The following is an 18,335-nucleotide window of genomic DNA, read 5'->3' on the forward strand; positions in this document are numbered from 1 at the left end:
AATGTTTTTTATTTACTTGTTTCAATTCCTTTTTCTTAAATTTATAAATTAGACTTTGTTATGATTTTGTGGTTAGGTTAATTATATTCATGCTGATAACGTGCACATAAATTAAAATGGCTTTAAACCACAAACCCACGCGGTGTCTGCAGCTGAATTGTGTCTTCCATTTTGTTCTTTGTCCTCGCTTCTTTTTGATACTACCTTTGTGGTCCTTGACCCAAGCCTAGAGGAGTGATGTAAAAGCCAACTTAAGCACTTCTCTGATTTAGAAGATTAGAGGGGAGATAGAAGATGAAAGAAGAAAAAAAAGTCTGAAGAATTTTGCAGAAATTTGAATTTGGACCTGTTCTCCAGAAACGCTCCCACTACATTACAGCCCACTTTAAAGGTATTAGGAGAATCGCTCAGTGAAGGGGAGCTCATCTATATCATTTATAAGGCTGTACAATGTACGATAAAAAAAGAGTTATAAGAGTTTGAAAATCATAACAGCCGCCATCTTGAAAAATCCACCTGAATCCTACATATAGGCTGCCGCTAATATAATAACTTGTGAGACAAGTAGGGTACAAGTTTCCACTGGCTATCAATAAATTGTTGTAGAACAGCTCCCCCAGCTATGTTTGAAGCATCGGACATGATAGCAGTCAGAACATCCAGTTTAGGATGAGACAATATAGTGGCGTCAGTTAGTGCACTTTTGGCTTTATGAAATACATTGACTAAATCATCAGTCCAGGAAATAGGAGAACGACCAGGAGTTAAAGTGAGTAAAGAGTATAAAGGTTGAAGAGCTTGAGAACAGTGAGGTATGAAGCAAAAAAAATATTAATGAGACTGAAGAACTGTCTGAGTTGACGCTGAGACTGAGGTGAAGGAAAATCAGAACAGCAGATACTTTAGACTCTGATGGTCGGATACCATTTACATTGACTATATGACCAAGAAAGTGTAATGAGGACAGACCAAACTCACATTTGTCAGGGTTAATGAAGACTCCATACTCTTTAAAACAATCAAATATTTGTGTAAGGCGGTTCTTGTGTTTGACCTCGTCAGAACTAGCTACCAAAACATCATTGTATACATAGGTGAACTCAAGACCATGAAGTACCTTATCCATAAAACACTGAAATGTTTGAGCTGCATTGCTTAGACCAAAGGGGGTACGAGTGAATTCAAATAATTCAAAAGGCGTGGTCACTGCCGTTTTATGGACATCCTCGGTAGTAACAGGTGTTGGATGGCACGCACAAACAAGATCTAACTTGGAGACAATATAAATACCATGTAAAGTGGATGCAAAATCCTGAATGTGTGGGAAGGGATATTGTTCAGGTACTGTGATCCTATTCATTGCCATATAGTCCCCGCATGGTCGCCAATCACCATTACTCTTCTTTGGGACCATATGTAAAGCAGATTACCATTAACTGGAAGAAGGACAAATGATTCCCAGTTCCATCATATGAGAGAACTCTGAACGAGCGATTGTTAAGCGTTCGGGAGGAAGTCGTCAAGTTTGAGCAGATGCGGGCGGTCCTGATGTCTGAATATGATGAATGACGTTGTGCTTGACGGGAGTATTTCCTTTTGATGGTTGAGTTAATTCAGGTTACCCTGAAAGGAGAGATGAAAAAAGTTCGAGAAAAAGAGAGGGTTAAGTGTAAGACCGTATGGATTCTGATGTGTGCATTACATGATAGTTTGAATATTTGTTTGAGAATCTATAAGTGTCCTGCAACATACGTATATCAATACGAAGACCATAGTGTTAAAGAAAGTATTCACCCAAGATTGGCTGTTTCACATTTGCAATAGTAAAGATCCAAGGATGAGGTCTACAAAGCTACAGATTGAGAGTGAGAGAGTGTTGACCATAAGTGTGAATTTGAGTGCCATTGGCAGCTTGAAGTGTGAATTTAATGAACGACGATGTCGATCAGACTTAGTCATAGGGATTACACTGACTTCAGCACTAGTATTTATCAAAAATTTTACAAGAGTGTGTTTATCAATAATGTGGAACAAGGGACTGTGAGTGCTGCCGGGAACATTTCCGTCATTTCCTGAGTTCCAATTACATGGTGGGACACACTTAGTAACTTTTTTATCAAAGCAATTGTGATACCAGCAAAGAGAGGAAGGATTCGGACTAGCAGAGCGCTGTCAAGAATCCCTAGGTCTTGATTTAGAAAGAGCGAGGAGGTCACTAAGAGACTGAACAACTGTCTGAAGATTACTAATTTGAGAGCTTAACTGTTCAACCTCTACTGAAAGTGGAGGCATTTCTACAGAAATAATGGTAGGTGTGGTTACTTCACCAATTTTGTTAGCTAAAGCAACAATGGTCTCCAAATCATCTCACTCTTTAGTAGCAGCAGCACATACCATACGAATATTTGATAACAAGCTCTGAAGGAAGAGTTCCCGTAAAAATGATCGTTCAGCAGTAGCAGCTTTGTCTCCTAGATGATGATTCATAAGGCGGAGTTGAGATAGAGTACGATCACCTAACCCTTCTGCGTTGAATAGCTGTTGAAGACGTCTCTGTTCAGAAGCAGTGGTATGCTTAATTAGCTGTGAACTGAGAGCTTCATAGGGAGTGGTAGATGGGGCTTGAAAATGAAATCACGGACCTCAGAAGCAAACTAAGGACACATAGAGGCAATAACATGGTCAAACTTTGTCTTCTGTATGGTAATACCTAAAGTAGCAAACTGCACGTCCACCTAGCGGTACCATAGTTGGCGGGCCAGAAGGAGGAATTTTAACGATGACCGAGACACCATATAAAGCTGTAGATGGCACTGTAGGTTGAGGAGAAATATTAAGAGCCACCATGAGACATAACAGACGAGCAACAATGGGAAGTCTCTAGAAGGTATTGAGAAGAAAAACGGGTAACCAAATGTCGCAGCTAGTAAGCCCAGACAAAATGTGACCATAATTGACAAAAGGTACCTCATGGCGGGTAGTGAAATTTGTCTTTCTAGCCTAAGAAATCCAACTTCCTGAGCCCCAGTTATCATAAAATTACTCCACAGGATGCAAAAAGTTACCATGAAACTTTTAGAAACAATGATTGTCTAACAAAGCACTCACAGGTTGATATTTTCCATTATAACTATCAATTTTAAAATCCGCCATAAGGGCCCTTTTGTCAATTATGGTCACAAATAAGTTTAGCAATGAATGTTATTTTTTGATAGGGGTGCATATTTTAAATTCTTTCACTTGAATCAAATGCTATAAGTGTTCCCCTTTTTTCTCTCTTGTACATCCTAGACACGTTGATACGCTTGTTTTATTAATTTACTGTCTTCCTAGTCATGTATTTTATTTGTATAGAGACCTCTTCAAATCTTTCTCATGGAAGACTATATACAGTGTCGGGATATACTGATATTTGATGTAATAGTACTTCAGTCACTCTATCTGTTGATGGTCATAAACAAGGAAGCACTACTTATCAAATAGCAAATTCACAATGTGCTCAATAGAGTCAATACCGCATTTACCAGTAGAGTAATAAAGTATATCGATTTAAAATTGGGATGTGTTGTTTGCTGGTCTAAATATACTGGGGAAGAACACCGTTATATCTCACAATCTTGAACTATAGATATTATATGTAAACATCACAGGATACCACAATCAAAAACTTTTCAAACGTCACTTCGTTTCAGTCAAAGGCTCTTTTTGGTAGATGGCAGCTAGGAGTTGGTAGTTGTCAGTTAGTGGTTTATCTTGGCCAGATTTGGATCCAATTGCTGGTTAACTGTGTTTCTCAGGTAACTAGTATTGAATTAAAAAGAAAAAAAATTGAATGATGCTTGTGTTCTTTCCTTTGCCCTTTGTTTTATAATGACTATTTGTAATAATTTGTTTTTAATAACATTGCATGGTAAATCTAGATTAAATTCTTAAAATTTGAAAGAAATTCCAACACTACCAGATATCTTGGAATTATTGTGAGATGCATGTATCTTCAATACACTTCATTTTCTTTATCACTAGTTATTGGAAGTTGCATCTACCTGCCAAGGGAGTGTGACTGGTTTGTAACCATGTAATAGGAGCTCGTGGTTTCTGCTCAGGAATATACTGATTGAACGAGGACTCAGAGCAAGTAGATTGAGTGGTACCTGAGGGAGTGTGATCAGAGGAGACGCGGTCAGAGGAGGTGTGGTCTCGCTCGACCGAGTAGCGAGGATCAGGTGATCTCGATCTTGAAGTTGATCTAGCGCAGTCTTGTCTACGAAAAACGGGACGAGCCACCGTGCTATCGCTATTGGATCGCCGGAGAGGGTGTGACTGATCAAAGTTTGCAGTAATTTAGTTACCTTATACAAAAATGAAATATTTAAACAAAAATGATTGTTTTTGTTTATGTTGATGTCTCATGCACATACTAGTTCTACACCTTTGTTTAAAAAACCAGATCCATAGTTTGTATGTGTTAGCTTTACACAAACAAGTTCCTCTCATTTAGGGGATCAATAGTTTGAATGTTTGACGTTCAACCAAGTTCCACTCCTTTTTCAGGGGATCAATAGTTTGAATGTTGGGCTTTCAAACTAGTTCCACTCCTGTTTTAGAGGATCACTAGTCTGCTTGTTGTCAACAAACTAGTTCTTCTGTTGAAAGCGAATTATTAATATGTGCATTACACAAACTCATTTCTGTTATTCATCTACTCATTGCATAAAAAAGTTCTATTTTGACCGAATTGGTCAAAATTACCACATTTTTTTGTGTTGCAGGCCTAGTCAGCAAAGGTCATATGGAAAAGTTTAAATTCTACAATTATTGAACCACACTGAATTCTTTCCGCCACCTCCTTTACAAAGCAAAATAACCCCATTAATGTTTCAATATTAGCATTAACAGTATGATATTATACTAATTACAGTAAGAGTTATAGATAGCTTTTATTGTTTTTATTATTTTTTATTATCATTATTATTATTAATATTAGTATAATTGATGATTATATTAAGTATTGGGCCCAGATAAGGTCTATTTTGTTATGACAAATATCGGTCTCATTGTCCATAGTGATGACAGCAGATTCCCATACTTTTTTGCTAATCAACTCTATTGAGCAATTGAAATGCAGTTAATTTTTGTAAAACAATGGGCATTTCTGAAGGTGAGGTGAAAGGAAGTAGATTTAGGTACCTATGTGTTGATGCTTGGCATATTGTATAACAATTATAACTCTTACCTTTGTGCTGTTTCTTGTGCATCAAATGTGACAAACTTAGCACACTCAAGAACCTCATCATGTGGAGAAGAATGGGCAAAGAAGTAAGAATTTGCTTCTTCATAGGCATATCTAACAGCTCTATAAAATTGATAACTTGTTCAGGGAAAATGTCACCCTCATTGTGTAGTTTCAGAAGCAATGACCTTGTGGAGAATGTAATATGTAAGGCATTGTCTATGTACAGTGAATTATGGTAAGTAATTTAAGTTCAAATATTAAGTTACACGTACCATCTAATTATTTTTCTCTAGTAGTTATAATGCAGTTGTCATTCAATCCACCTTTTTGATGGATCTCACATACAAAACTATCCAGGAGAGTCTTTAGGAATTTTATAGCCATTATAGGGTCGTACATTGTAAGAACATGTTAAGGTAGAAAGGTTGTACACAAACCTGATAAAATTATAGGTAGACCTCTGTCATATGGTTGTGTATAGTTCACATCATCTCTTGTCTTGTCTACAAGGTAACATGCTATAACATTATTAGGTTGATTTTAATTATTAGTACCTAAAAAGGAAAAGTACAACCTGAGTCCTGCATACTGGGTGAAGGTTCACTCAACAGCTGAGCTTAAGCTTATCCATCGAGTATTGACATATTTATTAAGACCCTTGTTTTTGCTGTCACAGAAAGTACAAAATTTAGCTAGGCCGCTCTTCCTTTTAGTACTTTTATTGAAAAAAAGTAATTATCAACAAGTAGGTCTTAAACATCAAACTTGTTCAGCTGCAAAAAACCAGATGAAGGCCATTTTCCTTTCCTGTGACACGGAAGAAGGGTCTGGGTAAAACTGGGACTGGGAAAAATACAGTAAAACAGGGACAGGGACTAGGACAGGGAAAAATGGGGTAAAACAGGGACTGGGACAGGGAAAAATGGGGGTATAACAGAGACTGGGACTGTGTATAAAACAGGGACTGGGACTGGTACTAGCAAAGTGGCATAAAAGGACTGGGATTTGCAAGAATATGAGTGATGAAGTAAAACTGTTGCAAGTCTAGAAAATTAAGACAGACAGCTATCAGAGAACATACAAATTGCATGAAAAACTTAAAATGTGACTAATTTTGTTGTACTGTAAATTAAAAAATAATGTTTTTTAATAACCATGGTACAAAGTTATCACTAATGATAATAACGAAAATAGTACCTGTTTTATGCTTAATAATTTTTGCATTAAGACTTTGAAGTCTTGGTTTTTCTGTTGCTCCAAGACCATCACAGTATAGTTCTCTATCATGGCAATTGATTACACCACTATAATGACCAGGGCTATGAACAGAAAAACATCCTAATCTGTATACAGCCCAAGTACTGAAATGCCTTATTGGAGGTTTCTACACTGCAGACCAGACAACTCATAAATGTTAATTGGAATCATCCAATTATTAGAATTGAGAAAGTATGCCTCTTGTACTGTGGGACCCTTTGACACTCATAGGCTAAATCTGTTTCTGGTTCATCACCTTCAACATTTGACAGCCTACTGTTGATGCCAAAAACTAAGCGATGAGGTGGCGGCGTAGAAAATTCTGCAACAAACTCCAATGTCATTTCTTACTGTTGGAAATTATTCCTTCAGTTGATCTAGAAAGGATGCTCTCACAGGAGAACTGAAACAAAAGTGGCACAACTTTTGAACCTCTTCCCTTCTACGTGGGCATGCATGTGATTGACATCTCTTTACTATTTCTAATTGTGTTATAGTAATAGTGCACTGGCTTGAACCATGTACCAGTATTGAAATGTTCACAAATCCACGATTGCTTGCTTGGATTCCAGCCCTTCCTATGGATAGCTGCTATCCATAGTCTTCTCTCACTATCAGTAGGAATCTATAAAACTTGATTTGTGAGGTGTAGAATACTGATTGGTACAGTCAAGGCACAACAACTCTTGACCATTGCTCATGGTTTTGCCACTCATTAATCGGCGCTCTACACCCACGTACATTATCATATGACTTCTTTGTTCAGAATATAATTAAAAGTCGCAATAAATTAATTGTGAATATGTGACCACATTTGACAAAAGGGCCCTTTTGGCGCAAAAAATTAATTTTGAGAATAATGTACCAAGTTGTAAAGCAAGCTTTCTTCCCTAAGGTTTGACCCCAATCAGCCTTATGGTGGCTTAGTTACAGCACCTGAAAAAGGTAGAGGTAGTTACAGCAGCCCAATTCATTTTGTGGAGAAAAAGCGCTTTAAAGATTATATTAGAAGTAATTGTATACCTTGTCACGGGAATGGAAAGGTGGTGTTTTCTGTGCTGGTACCAGCACTTTCATTTTAGTGCCGCTGGATCACGTGAGCTTGTTTATTTAACCCTTACTCCTTCATCACGTGACTAACCATGGCGGTTGCTGTTTATATAGTTATGAAATGCAAGAAAATGACTTAGACACACTTTTAAAAGGAAAGTTTTGACTATTATAATGGTAATGATAATAATAAGTATAGTACTATCCTGTCAATTTAGCTTCATCAAAAGATAGGAATCAGTGCCACTGTATGCAGCCCAGTGTATGTTCTTGGCTTCAGTTGTAAATCAGTTGTAATGATGTTTTTACAGACATTAGTTAATGTCAGTCTCACTTAAAGTTAACACTATTGCTTGAATACTAGTGGCTAACATTTCAACTACGCTAATGGCATGGTCTGGTCACCAGTGTTGTAGCAGGGCCAATGGTGATGAAATGGCATTGGTGCTCAAAACAGGCTGTGATTTTCGCCACACACCCTTTTGCGTTGGCATTGTGGGCATTTCCCTGCAATCTCATTGCCTATAACATTAGTTTTGCGGGGGCAGAGACTTAATTTTTAGAACATTCCGTAAAATTAGAGTCTTGCTAGCGAGACTACTTAATTGCAACAAGCTATTTTTATTAATAGTAAATAAACCACAATGGAAGCTAGGATAATTGAATGGTTGTGTTCCTGTCTATTCCTTCAAACTCTTTAATAGCGTCTTGGATGAAGTTTAGAACACGTTAAAACAGAACAGAGGTCCCTGTCAAGAGAGAGCAAAGATATGTCTGTGACTTTTTCGTTGGACATTGTCGTTGGCAAATGAGTTTTAATGCTTTGCAATGTCGAGAAACTCCTTCCACAATGAGCAGTGCTCACTACGAGTGTCATGGCTATTAGAAAGAGCTGCACAATGGTGGGAAAAGCAGCTTGTAATGGCAGTATGTGTGTGAAAACATCAAGAACAGTTTCAGCCTCCTTTTCCATGATAACTGGCTTTGCCAATAAACATTCATTTCAACATGGTCACTACAGATGCCATAGAATAAAGCAAATGATGAAAGAAGTGAAAAGTCCAGAAAATTCTGATGGAGTACTACCTGCATCGATGGCTCTCATTGCAGGCAGATTGCAACTGTCACAATCTCCTTTTTTTATTTGTGGAGAAAGTGGGCGTGACATTGTAAATAAACATGGCGGACTGTTGCTTACCGAACTACTAAAATATGCTCTTTTTCTCAATCTGGTCAAAGAATTCATGTAAAGAACTTTTAAGAAAGACAAGAGACCTATTCTTAATGTTTCAAAAGGTGCTATAGCTTTATACATTTATGGTTTGAATAAATGAAGACTTTTGTTGATTTTCACTAACTAAATACTTCATCTTTCACTACAAGTCACAAACAACAATTCATAAAGCATTGTAGAGTATAAAATTTGCCACAATTTTATATCCTTTTTGAATGCCTAGTGTTGCAAAAACGCATTTGGCCCACTATTTTGTGAGAAGAACTTGGTTAAATAACTCAAAAACAACAACAGATGGTGTTACTTTAAAGTAAAAAGTCAATGTCAGTAATTACTTCTGTTTCAATCGGTTCCTCCTCTTCATCATTTTCTTCCTTGTCTTCTTCATTGGTGCCTCTGTCTTGTTTCTCAGAATTTACATTTTTGCAGTTCTAGCATTGACAACTTGCACCACATAATCTAATATTTTTCTTGCAGCTGCATTTTTTTGTTTCACACCCTGTTTTGCAAGTATGTCATTTTCCTAAAATTACAAGTATTGCCTGTATGTTGTCCATTACATCCTTTGCGTCCCAGTCTATGACATACTTATGATTTGATTTACACCAACCTTGTAATTCTGGTGCTTCAAGTCCCTCATATATTTCTAATTTGTTACAATTCTCTGAAATACATCTGATCCATTATGATCTCATCCAATGCCTATATAGTGCTGTGATAGTTAGAGGTCTTTGCTCTTTAGCATTTACTCTTGTTACCTTTTTATTGATATATACCATTTGTGATACTTCTCTTCGTCATTCAAACATCTATCTTACTATAAAATAGCTGACTTGGAGTGTCAAATCCCATCATATTTACTACAGTAGATAGGTTCTTTTTGAAATATACCAATAGTAGAAAAGCCAAACAACATAGTTTTATATTTGCTTTTTTGACTTGAGAAAGACAACCTGTAGTTTGAGATCCATTAATAAATTTGGCAGCTGAAAGAAAATATTTAGACATGTAGCTTTTCCATTTCCGGCAGTGTAGGAAATGTAATCACATCCTGTGAATATGTAAAGTTGAGACATTATTTCTCCTAATGTCTTTTGTGGAAGGGAGGCAAGACCGGGAACTTTTTGAAAACAATTTAATTGTTTGTTCATGTCAACGTATTTGGGTGGATGTTGTGGCATGTTACATTGAACAACTATTCTTTTGCTAACCAGTATGTGTGACTGTGTTAAACCAATGTTATATACATGAATGTCGGGAGAATAAATGACAATATGATTAAACTGACATTGTGCAGCATGCCTCCAATCACAAATATCAGCTTCCTCATCATTGCATTTGTAGACAGTAGATATTAGTGATGTGAGACTTTCTGCTGTTTTTACCAATGCATTCTCTGTATTTAATCAGAAAAGCATCCGCGAAGTATTAGAGTTCGCTCAGCAATTAGCTTGTTTTGGGCAAATGATGTTACAAGTGCTCCTATTATTTCTTGTTTGCATTTTATGCAATCAAGATAGTCACACCATAGCTTCGGAATATTTGAATGTGGTGTTAAAACTACATGATCATGCTCTTTTGCTGACTGACCATACCTGCGGCTGTGTTCACATTCCTTAGGATTAAAATGTCAATCTTCCAGGAGGGTCAAGTACTAAATGTACTTGTTTAATTCCACGCTGATAATAAGGAATGACAAATCTTTGTATAGCATATTGCTCCATTGATTTGTGCTATTGTAGTGGGTTTACATTGATACAGAATGTGGCATCTATTATTAGAGCTTGGGGAACCCAGTGTATATTGGATGTAAACGGGGTGCTGTCGTGCACATTGTACGTGTCTAATTGCTTTATTCCCTTTGTGTGGGTTGCCATTCATATCAGCGAATGCTCTAGGCAGAAGTGAATATTACTCTTGTTTTCATCATACGTTTGACCAGTTTCATTGCACCACGCCAATCTCTTCCTGAAATACTTATTCTTTCTGTGATAATCTAGCTTCAGTTACCTTCACTGGAGCGATTGTAAGCAATCGCTTACACCTTACAGGAGCTTATTGACATTTGTCGTATGTGATGACTAATGTAGTTATTGTAACTGGATTCCCCAATTTTTCTAGCCTGAAGGTCATGTGTTTGTTCCAATGTAGCTTTAGCTCCACTATAAACATTAAGAAAGCCTCTGTTTGTATAACGGTCAGATTTGAATAACTCATGCCATATAATTGTACTTTGCATGATCTTGACATTTTCTTCGTATTGTTTAACAGACGTTTCATTACTAAAAATTGAATCATTTTGTTCAGACTCTGTTTTCTTTCCAGAAAGAGTTGTGCTTTGAGTTGTTTATATGCCTTTATTCTGAGATAGTTCTCTGTTGGTGTCACTACTGCCATTTTCATGTCTGGGTTAATGGACATTTCAGGTCCTTTATCAAGAGCAACAGCATGACCAATATCATCTGTAAGCTTAACTGTAAAACCACCAGCTTTTAAGCAGTTGATTACATGTGTTCGATAATTAGCAATGTCAGTCAGGTGATGTAGAAGGTGCTATTGATAACATGGCCGATGATAGGCTGAGAATAAAGGTGCCACAACTTTTAAGCATCCCATTTGAATGTCCCAGTAGGATGTCCTAACTGCTACAAATAAACTGATACAGCAAAAACAATCAGTTAAAACGAAGTTCACCCAGAACATCCATGTTTCGACTGCTTCACTTATTTCTTGTATGTAGTTTACAAATCTACTGAAAAGTGAGCAATCTGTAATCATTTCTGTATTGTTATTTCAATGATAATGTGGTAAATATTCATAATCCACGATGTGCTTCATCATTTTCTGCAAGTTTTCAAGTTGGTCATTGGCAATTACAAAATACGAAATAATTTCTGTAAACATAGCCTCGCGTGACATTATTATAAACTGATGTTTTTTTGAAGTGGGAGCATGATTCAAGTGACTTTAGAGTTTCTCCTCTCTAGCCTGATGGTCCAGCAAAATCTTTTAATCCTGTGTGATAGTAAGTCTTCATTAGAACTTGTTGAAATTTTTTTTAAATGTGCCAAGCGCCTGAAAATAGTAATACTTCATTTAAGACATGGTCATATAGCTGCTTCACATGTTGCAAATGCTCAAATGTTTTCCTATCTCCAACTACAGTTACTGGAGTCTTTCAAATGTTACATATGCTATTGTTTTATCAGAGTCAGCATTTTCGTGTAGTAATGTCATTTAATGAGTGTTGGAAGCATTGTGATCTAGTTGTGCTTCATTAGGGAAGAGAAACTGCTGAAAAGACTTTAGAAATTTCTCTTTGTTATCATTATGCACTACTACTTTATGCAGAAAAAATGCAAATGCTTTATTTAAATTTTATTTTTAGACTTTGATTCATTATTTGATTCCACAAAATTTGATAAATTAGCATTTGTTTGTGTAATTGTGTTAATATTTGAAGCTACTTGTATAGGAAGACTAATTGTATCCTTTAATGGTGATGGTTGCGTTTTTCGTGTTCTTTTGGGGCCAATTTTTCCTTGGTTGTGTGGTGAATTAAATGAAGTACGAATTGCTTGTTTTTTATTAAATGTTATATTATCTTGCCTGGTAACTGTTCTTGTCCTGTTTTCTACATGTATATTTAGAAATGGAACAGGTTGAACAACTTGAATTATTGTCCCACGAAAACTCCTCTGATCACCACAATCTACAGTGGCATGGCTTTGAAAAAAATCTATATTGTCAGTACTTACTACAGTAAATATATGTGATGAAAATTCATTCAAAACTTCTTTATCCTTTTGGGTCTCAGCTACACTAACTACTAATCTGTCATGAGTATCCCCATCAACACAGACCAAGCCTATTTAGAAATCTTATTAAAGAACATTATCCGCCATAAAACTCAACAGCATCTGCAACTAGGTGGTGCAACAATGGTATACATAAAGAGTTGGTAATGAACAGCATTATACAAAAAAAGAATTGTCAATCTGTTTTGCTGTGGTTCTCTTCATTTTCATGACTTTTGCACTCTCCAACTTTTTTCATACTGGTACAAATGAAAGTCCAAAAATTCTGTTTCTATTTCATTGATACTTTCATGTAAGTTAAATTCAGTGAGATTCATAGTCTTGTTTTCATCACACTTCATTTCTTTGTGTATTTTATCATTAATGATAACACTGGCTTCCACTAAATAATTTTTTCATTATGACATTATTTTTGTTGCTTCTGCTTTTTATTTTCTTATTTCCAATTCATGCAATGCATAGGTTAAGCACTTCAATGAATCTGTTTGGTAAAGATATAATATAGTACCCATCTTTCTAATGGCGTATTTGTAGCTTATATTATGGCTGTAAATATATAGTTAAATGATTTGAGTAGCCACCTTGCTGAAAATTCCACTGTTCCATCTCCTAATTTTAATAATCAAATTTTTACTCTTTTTCATGTGTTTAAAACAGTTTAGGACAAAACTCACTGCATCTTGAAGAAAGAGTGCTTTTCTTTCGTATAGTTTATTGTCTGTAAACATTGGTTGATAAGATACCCTTTGTAAGGTTATTTGTTGATTGTTTTTCCATATCTAATGACCAAGTGTTAATACTTCACTGTAGTGCAACAGTTTCCTGACTTTTTTTCTTTTTTTTATTTACTATTGCATTATGCTTGTCATAGCATGATTTGCAAATTGTCTTTTTTTTGTTAGGTTCTTGTTACTTTCTGTTGGCTCATTCATACAACCACAAATAAGTTTTGAATCTGAGCTATGTCTGAAGTATGGCCACTGTCTCACCTTTGGTTTGGCCCCACAGATAGCACAGAGATAATGGAAGGTGGGTGGCACTACCTATCAAATGAATAGAGTTGTAAAAACGAAAATGGCCCACTACATTCCATTGCCTATTTAAGTTATGTATACAAAGTTTTAAGTTATTTAATCTTGCTACATTATGATAATTATTTTACCAAATATTATTACATAAAATAACTTTATATTATAATTATAAATAACATAGCAAAATGATAAGTCAGTATCAAATGAAAGAAGTAAGTTTCAGTTTTTATGCATGAATTAATCATGAAACTAAATGTACGTTAATCACATTTCAAGTAAAAAATAGGAGTTCGTGACCGTTGCGGGTCAAGTTTCTTGCTGGAAATGTGCTGTCCAGTTCAAACAGCAAGTGATTAAAAACAGGGAAGTAAACAATGATCTTTAAAAAATAATAACATGAAAGTGCATTTCGATAACCAACTGGTTCAAGTAAAGTAAAAACTTGGATTCTTCTAAATGGGGTCCTCCTTGTGTTCTCAAAAAATTCATCAATACCATGTAATTTAGACACTGACTTTATGTATTTATATGTACAATCCCAGAAATTATCTGTTCTTAACTCTTATTGGGTTTTCTTAGTTTAAGGAACTAGACTAGTTGCAGACAAAATATCGAGATTCTTAGGTTGTAGCTAAATGGACAATGACTTTGTAATAAAGAAAATACAATCAAAATTACCAAAGTGTCTACAAACTTAAAGGACTGGAGATAATGGAGAAGGCCTATGGCTTCCACAGCTTTAGCTTTGTCATTATCATCAGCAAGACACTTCAGCATTTCAATGAGGGAGTCAAAAATACTTCAAATTGCATTAAGACCCAAACTTCAGCTAGTCCCTTGTGTGTCTCAGACTTTGTAGTTTCTTCACCTGTTTGTTTGCATGAAGCTCCCGCTTTGCTATGAAAAGTGCATGTCTCTTTGCTGGTCGATACAGTTACATATAGTGCCTGTATAAGTGAAAAAAATTGGGCTGCATTTGGGTTATTCTTGGCTGTTTACCAAAATGAGATTTAATACATGGGAATGACAATGAATACATGATGCCAGGGGGTGACATCTCTAATCCTGTTCTGAACTCCACTGCGGCTGCCACTCATAACAGAGGCCCCATCATACCCCTGTGACACTGTCATCTGTGGATCTAAGTTATTTAAAGTCAGTCTGTCGAAAATATACAGTGTAAGACTTTCTTCATTAAGAGCATTGGCTGGAAAGAATGTAATAAAACGCTCCATTAGTGCTCATTAGTGCTATTTTGTCGACATCAATGTATCAAACCGCAATGAGCAGTTGCTCCTGCCTGCTGAGGTCTTTTGTCTCATCGACCATTATTGAGTAGTATCCTGTCGTTAGGACAGCTAAACTTATACATCTACTCACAGGAGTGGCCATTATTGATAAGATGTTGTTTTGAATGGTAGATGTGTACTTAGCTTCCGTGAGCCTTGAGTAAGCCATATTCATTGACAACAGAATCAAGACCAGCTACCAGACCAAAAATTTCTCTGAAATTACCTCTTTTGAGTGAAATGTCACATTTATCATGGCCACGAAATGCTATCTCTTGTTTGCTGTTGAGTAGAAGAAGATCTAAGATAGATGCTATATAGCGTATGTTTTTACGACTTTGGGGCTATGCCCCCAGGTCATCCTATAATTGATTTCACCCACGTGCTATATATATTTGATTGTATGTCAACACTTACATTTCTACTATACACATTGTATTGGAAGACGTAACAAGCCTTAGCAACCACCTGCCTGCATTATGTAAGTGGGCATGGTCGGTTTGCTCATGGGACAAAGTTATGAGCATTCTAACAGCAAAAGAACATAGAGATACTATCTAAAGTTTTTTCTGGAAGCATAAGAAGGTAAAGAGAACCTTCATAAGTAGTAATAAGAACCCAGCTGTACTTGCAATGTGGTGAAAACAATTATAGGAATATTTTTACACTGTTACGCTTGTTTTTAATCTGCTCTGCTCTATTGCTACTTAGATTCTCTGCTACAGATTAATGTTTTCATGCAGCTAAATATTGTTGCCAAGCAATCACTGATAACTTGTGGGTTGTGCAATTAGCATGTTTGAATAGAACACCTGTTGTTCTTGTGGCAGGTTTCCAGTCCCGAAACCCAATTTCTATAATGCTTTTCTCAGGTCAACTACGGCCATGAGATGGTGAGCAAAATATATGGCAAGGATAGCAAAATGCAGTGTCTTTCTGAGCAGAGTATTTCAGCCAAGAATATTGCTTGTACCAGTCTCAAATGAAACACCTGGCTTTACCCGAAAAGTTGGAGAATGGAAAGTAAATAAGAGGTTGACAGGGTACTGATGATGTTGCTAATGCAATGTCATTAATGATGGAAGTACTACTAGGCAAGGATGGTGTTCCCACATTTGCATCAAATAAATTACTTTCCAATTATGAGGCAACAGTGTCAGTGTGGCACACATCAACTGGCATACGGATGTACTCTAATAGTTTAGATAAAATGTGAGTAATTATTTACTGTGATTATTCTAACCATTTTGATCTCCCTCTTCATTAATAATGTTACCTGCCTCACTCTCGCACATCCTTTTATTGCTACTGTTTTCATTAGCTTAATTGGAAGACTTATAAGATTTACTTGTATATTTAAACAGTGACAGCTGCCTACTCATCATGTATGTACAATGTATATGTGGTTAGTCATAAGCCACCACTACAAGTAGAGGCTTTAATGCAAGCTACCTCCACAAGATTGTGATTAAACAATGAATAATATTATTGATATAATGAATATAATTATTTTAACAATAAATATTATCATGAACAATGAATATAATTATTAGTGTCATTTGATGGTAGGGCCCAGGCCTGGTCAGGCCCTACCTTAGCTATGCCACTGGCAGTCATGAGTCTCATTATAATGTATAAAAAATTTTTATGAATCTAGTAAGAATAATGTGTTGTAACAATAATTGTCATAATAATAATTCCTTTATTGTCTGCGACACCTCATGCAAAACCATAGTTCATCTTAGGCTGTACCACTAAGCGAACACGTTTCATGTGGTACCAAAACAAAGTTCACAAGGTATTGATGCATCTTCCATATAATTAATGTCCTCTGAGCTGACTTGACATCTGTAGAAAGGATTTTTTTTTCATTTGACTGATAGTACTGTAAGTTTCCATGGCTCTAGTTTTAAAAAATTATTTTCTTCCAGTAATAGACTTATCATCTTTTTAACCTGGCAAAATTTATTATAATTAATAAAATTTTATAAAAAGTATGGAAACAAATAAATAAAAAAATTCTATTACATATGAAAAGGTAGGGTTGTCAAAAGATGAAATAAACAATGCGGTTGAGTTGAATCTTAATAATAATTATTAGTTTAATTATTAATTATATGTGTTAATTAATATAAAAATTATTATTTATAAAAATAATACAAAAATTTTAGCCCTACTTTGCAGAATTATTTGGAATATTGATTCCTTTAACATGACAAATTCTAATGAAAGAATGAGAACCCAACTGCTTAGTTCCAGCCTACACAAGCGTGGCAAGTCTAGTGACAATCCTAAAAAATATATACATTAATTCTTAATTTTGTATAATGGTACTGAATCACAAAGATTAAAGACTGCAATAGCAAAATAGCTAATCCATGTGATGACAGTAATCTATTTAATCAATAATTGCTGAAAGGCTAATTGATATCTATCACAATAATTATTAATTTTCATCATTGCAATGTTTAGTAGAGCAATCCGGAAGTATACATTATACCAAGAGTAGATGATAGTTAGAGAGAGTGTCGAACTGCACTATGCTAGCTGGAATATGACCGCATAGAACTTGTGCATCTTTGGACATTCCTGCATACTGGGTGTGGCTGAGAAGAATAAAATGGCTGCCTAGTTTCCTCAACAAGGTTTACTGGCCGTTTTGGAGTCTCTGCTGTAGCTATACTGCATAGCAGGCTTCAGCAGGATTATAAAGTGTACTAGTATGATGTCTAAAGCTTCTTTAAGTGTTCTCCATTGTTCCTTATGCAAACTTCTACACGTGCTTTTAGTAGGTACACCCATGCTTCAGGTCTCACGTGACTTAGTTCTACGCGGTCATATTCCAGCTAGCATAATGCAGTTCAACACTCCCTCTAACTATCATCTACTCTTGATTATACAGAGGCAGATTTTAAATTAAAATTCTATTCACATTTTAGATTTTTATTTTTTGCTAAATTAATGTTTATTATTAATAATTGAACTAATAATTACTTTTATGATTGAACTCAGCCCCCTTGTTTCTTTAATTTTTTGGCAACCCTACCTTTCCTTAGTAAATACAAATTTTTTTCATTTACTTGTGCCCTCTCAACTTTACCATGTCCAGCAATGAGTAGACACGGATTAGTATACTGAGCAATTATCTCTGTATATTGCTGGTTGACTGTATAAATGGCAGGAAAGGACATTTCTATATCTTTCTTCACAGAAAGTCACATCAATTTGCGCATTTTAGTAGCTCTTCTCCATCATTATACCTGTGTTCCTGCTAACTATGACAGCATTTGGAGTAACTTTGTTTGGAAAATTTACAGATTAAAGATGAGGCAGTCAGTGCTACCATTTTGTCATTCCTTTATATACGTATGACAAATTTTTTACTTTCTAAATGGTTATATTTAAATTTCAAACCATTTTTGA

At 35.7% G+C, this 18,335-nt stretch overlaps 1 pseudogene; it reads right to left on the minus strand.

Annotated features, from left to right (window-relative positions):
- Positions 1-18,103, minus strand: part of LOC105313597 (uncharacterized) — a 19,392-nt pseudogene extending 1,289 nt beyond the window's left edge.
- Between the last annotated feature and the right edge of the window lie 232 nt (positions 18,104-18,335).

This window comes from Amphimedon queenslandica, unplaced genomic scaffold (genome assembly GCF_000090795.2).
Source record: "Amphimedon queenslandica unplaced genomic scaffold, v1.1 AMPQUscaffold_13270, whole genome shotgun sequence".
NCBI classification, from domain to species: domain Eukaryota; kingdom Metazoa; phylum Porifera; class Demospongiae; order Haplosclerida; family Niphatidae; genus Amphimedon; species Amphimedon queenslandica.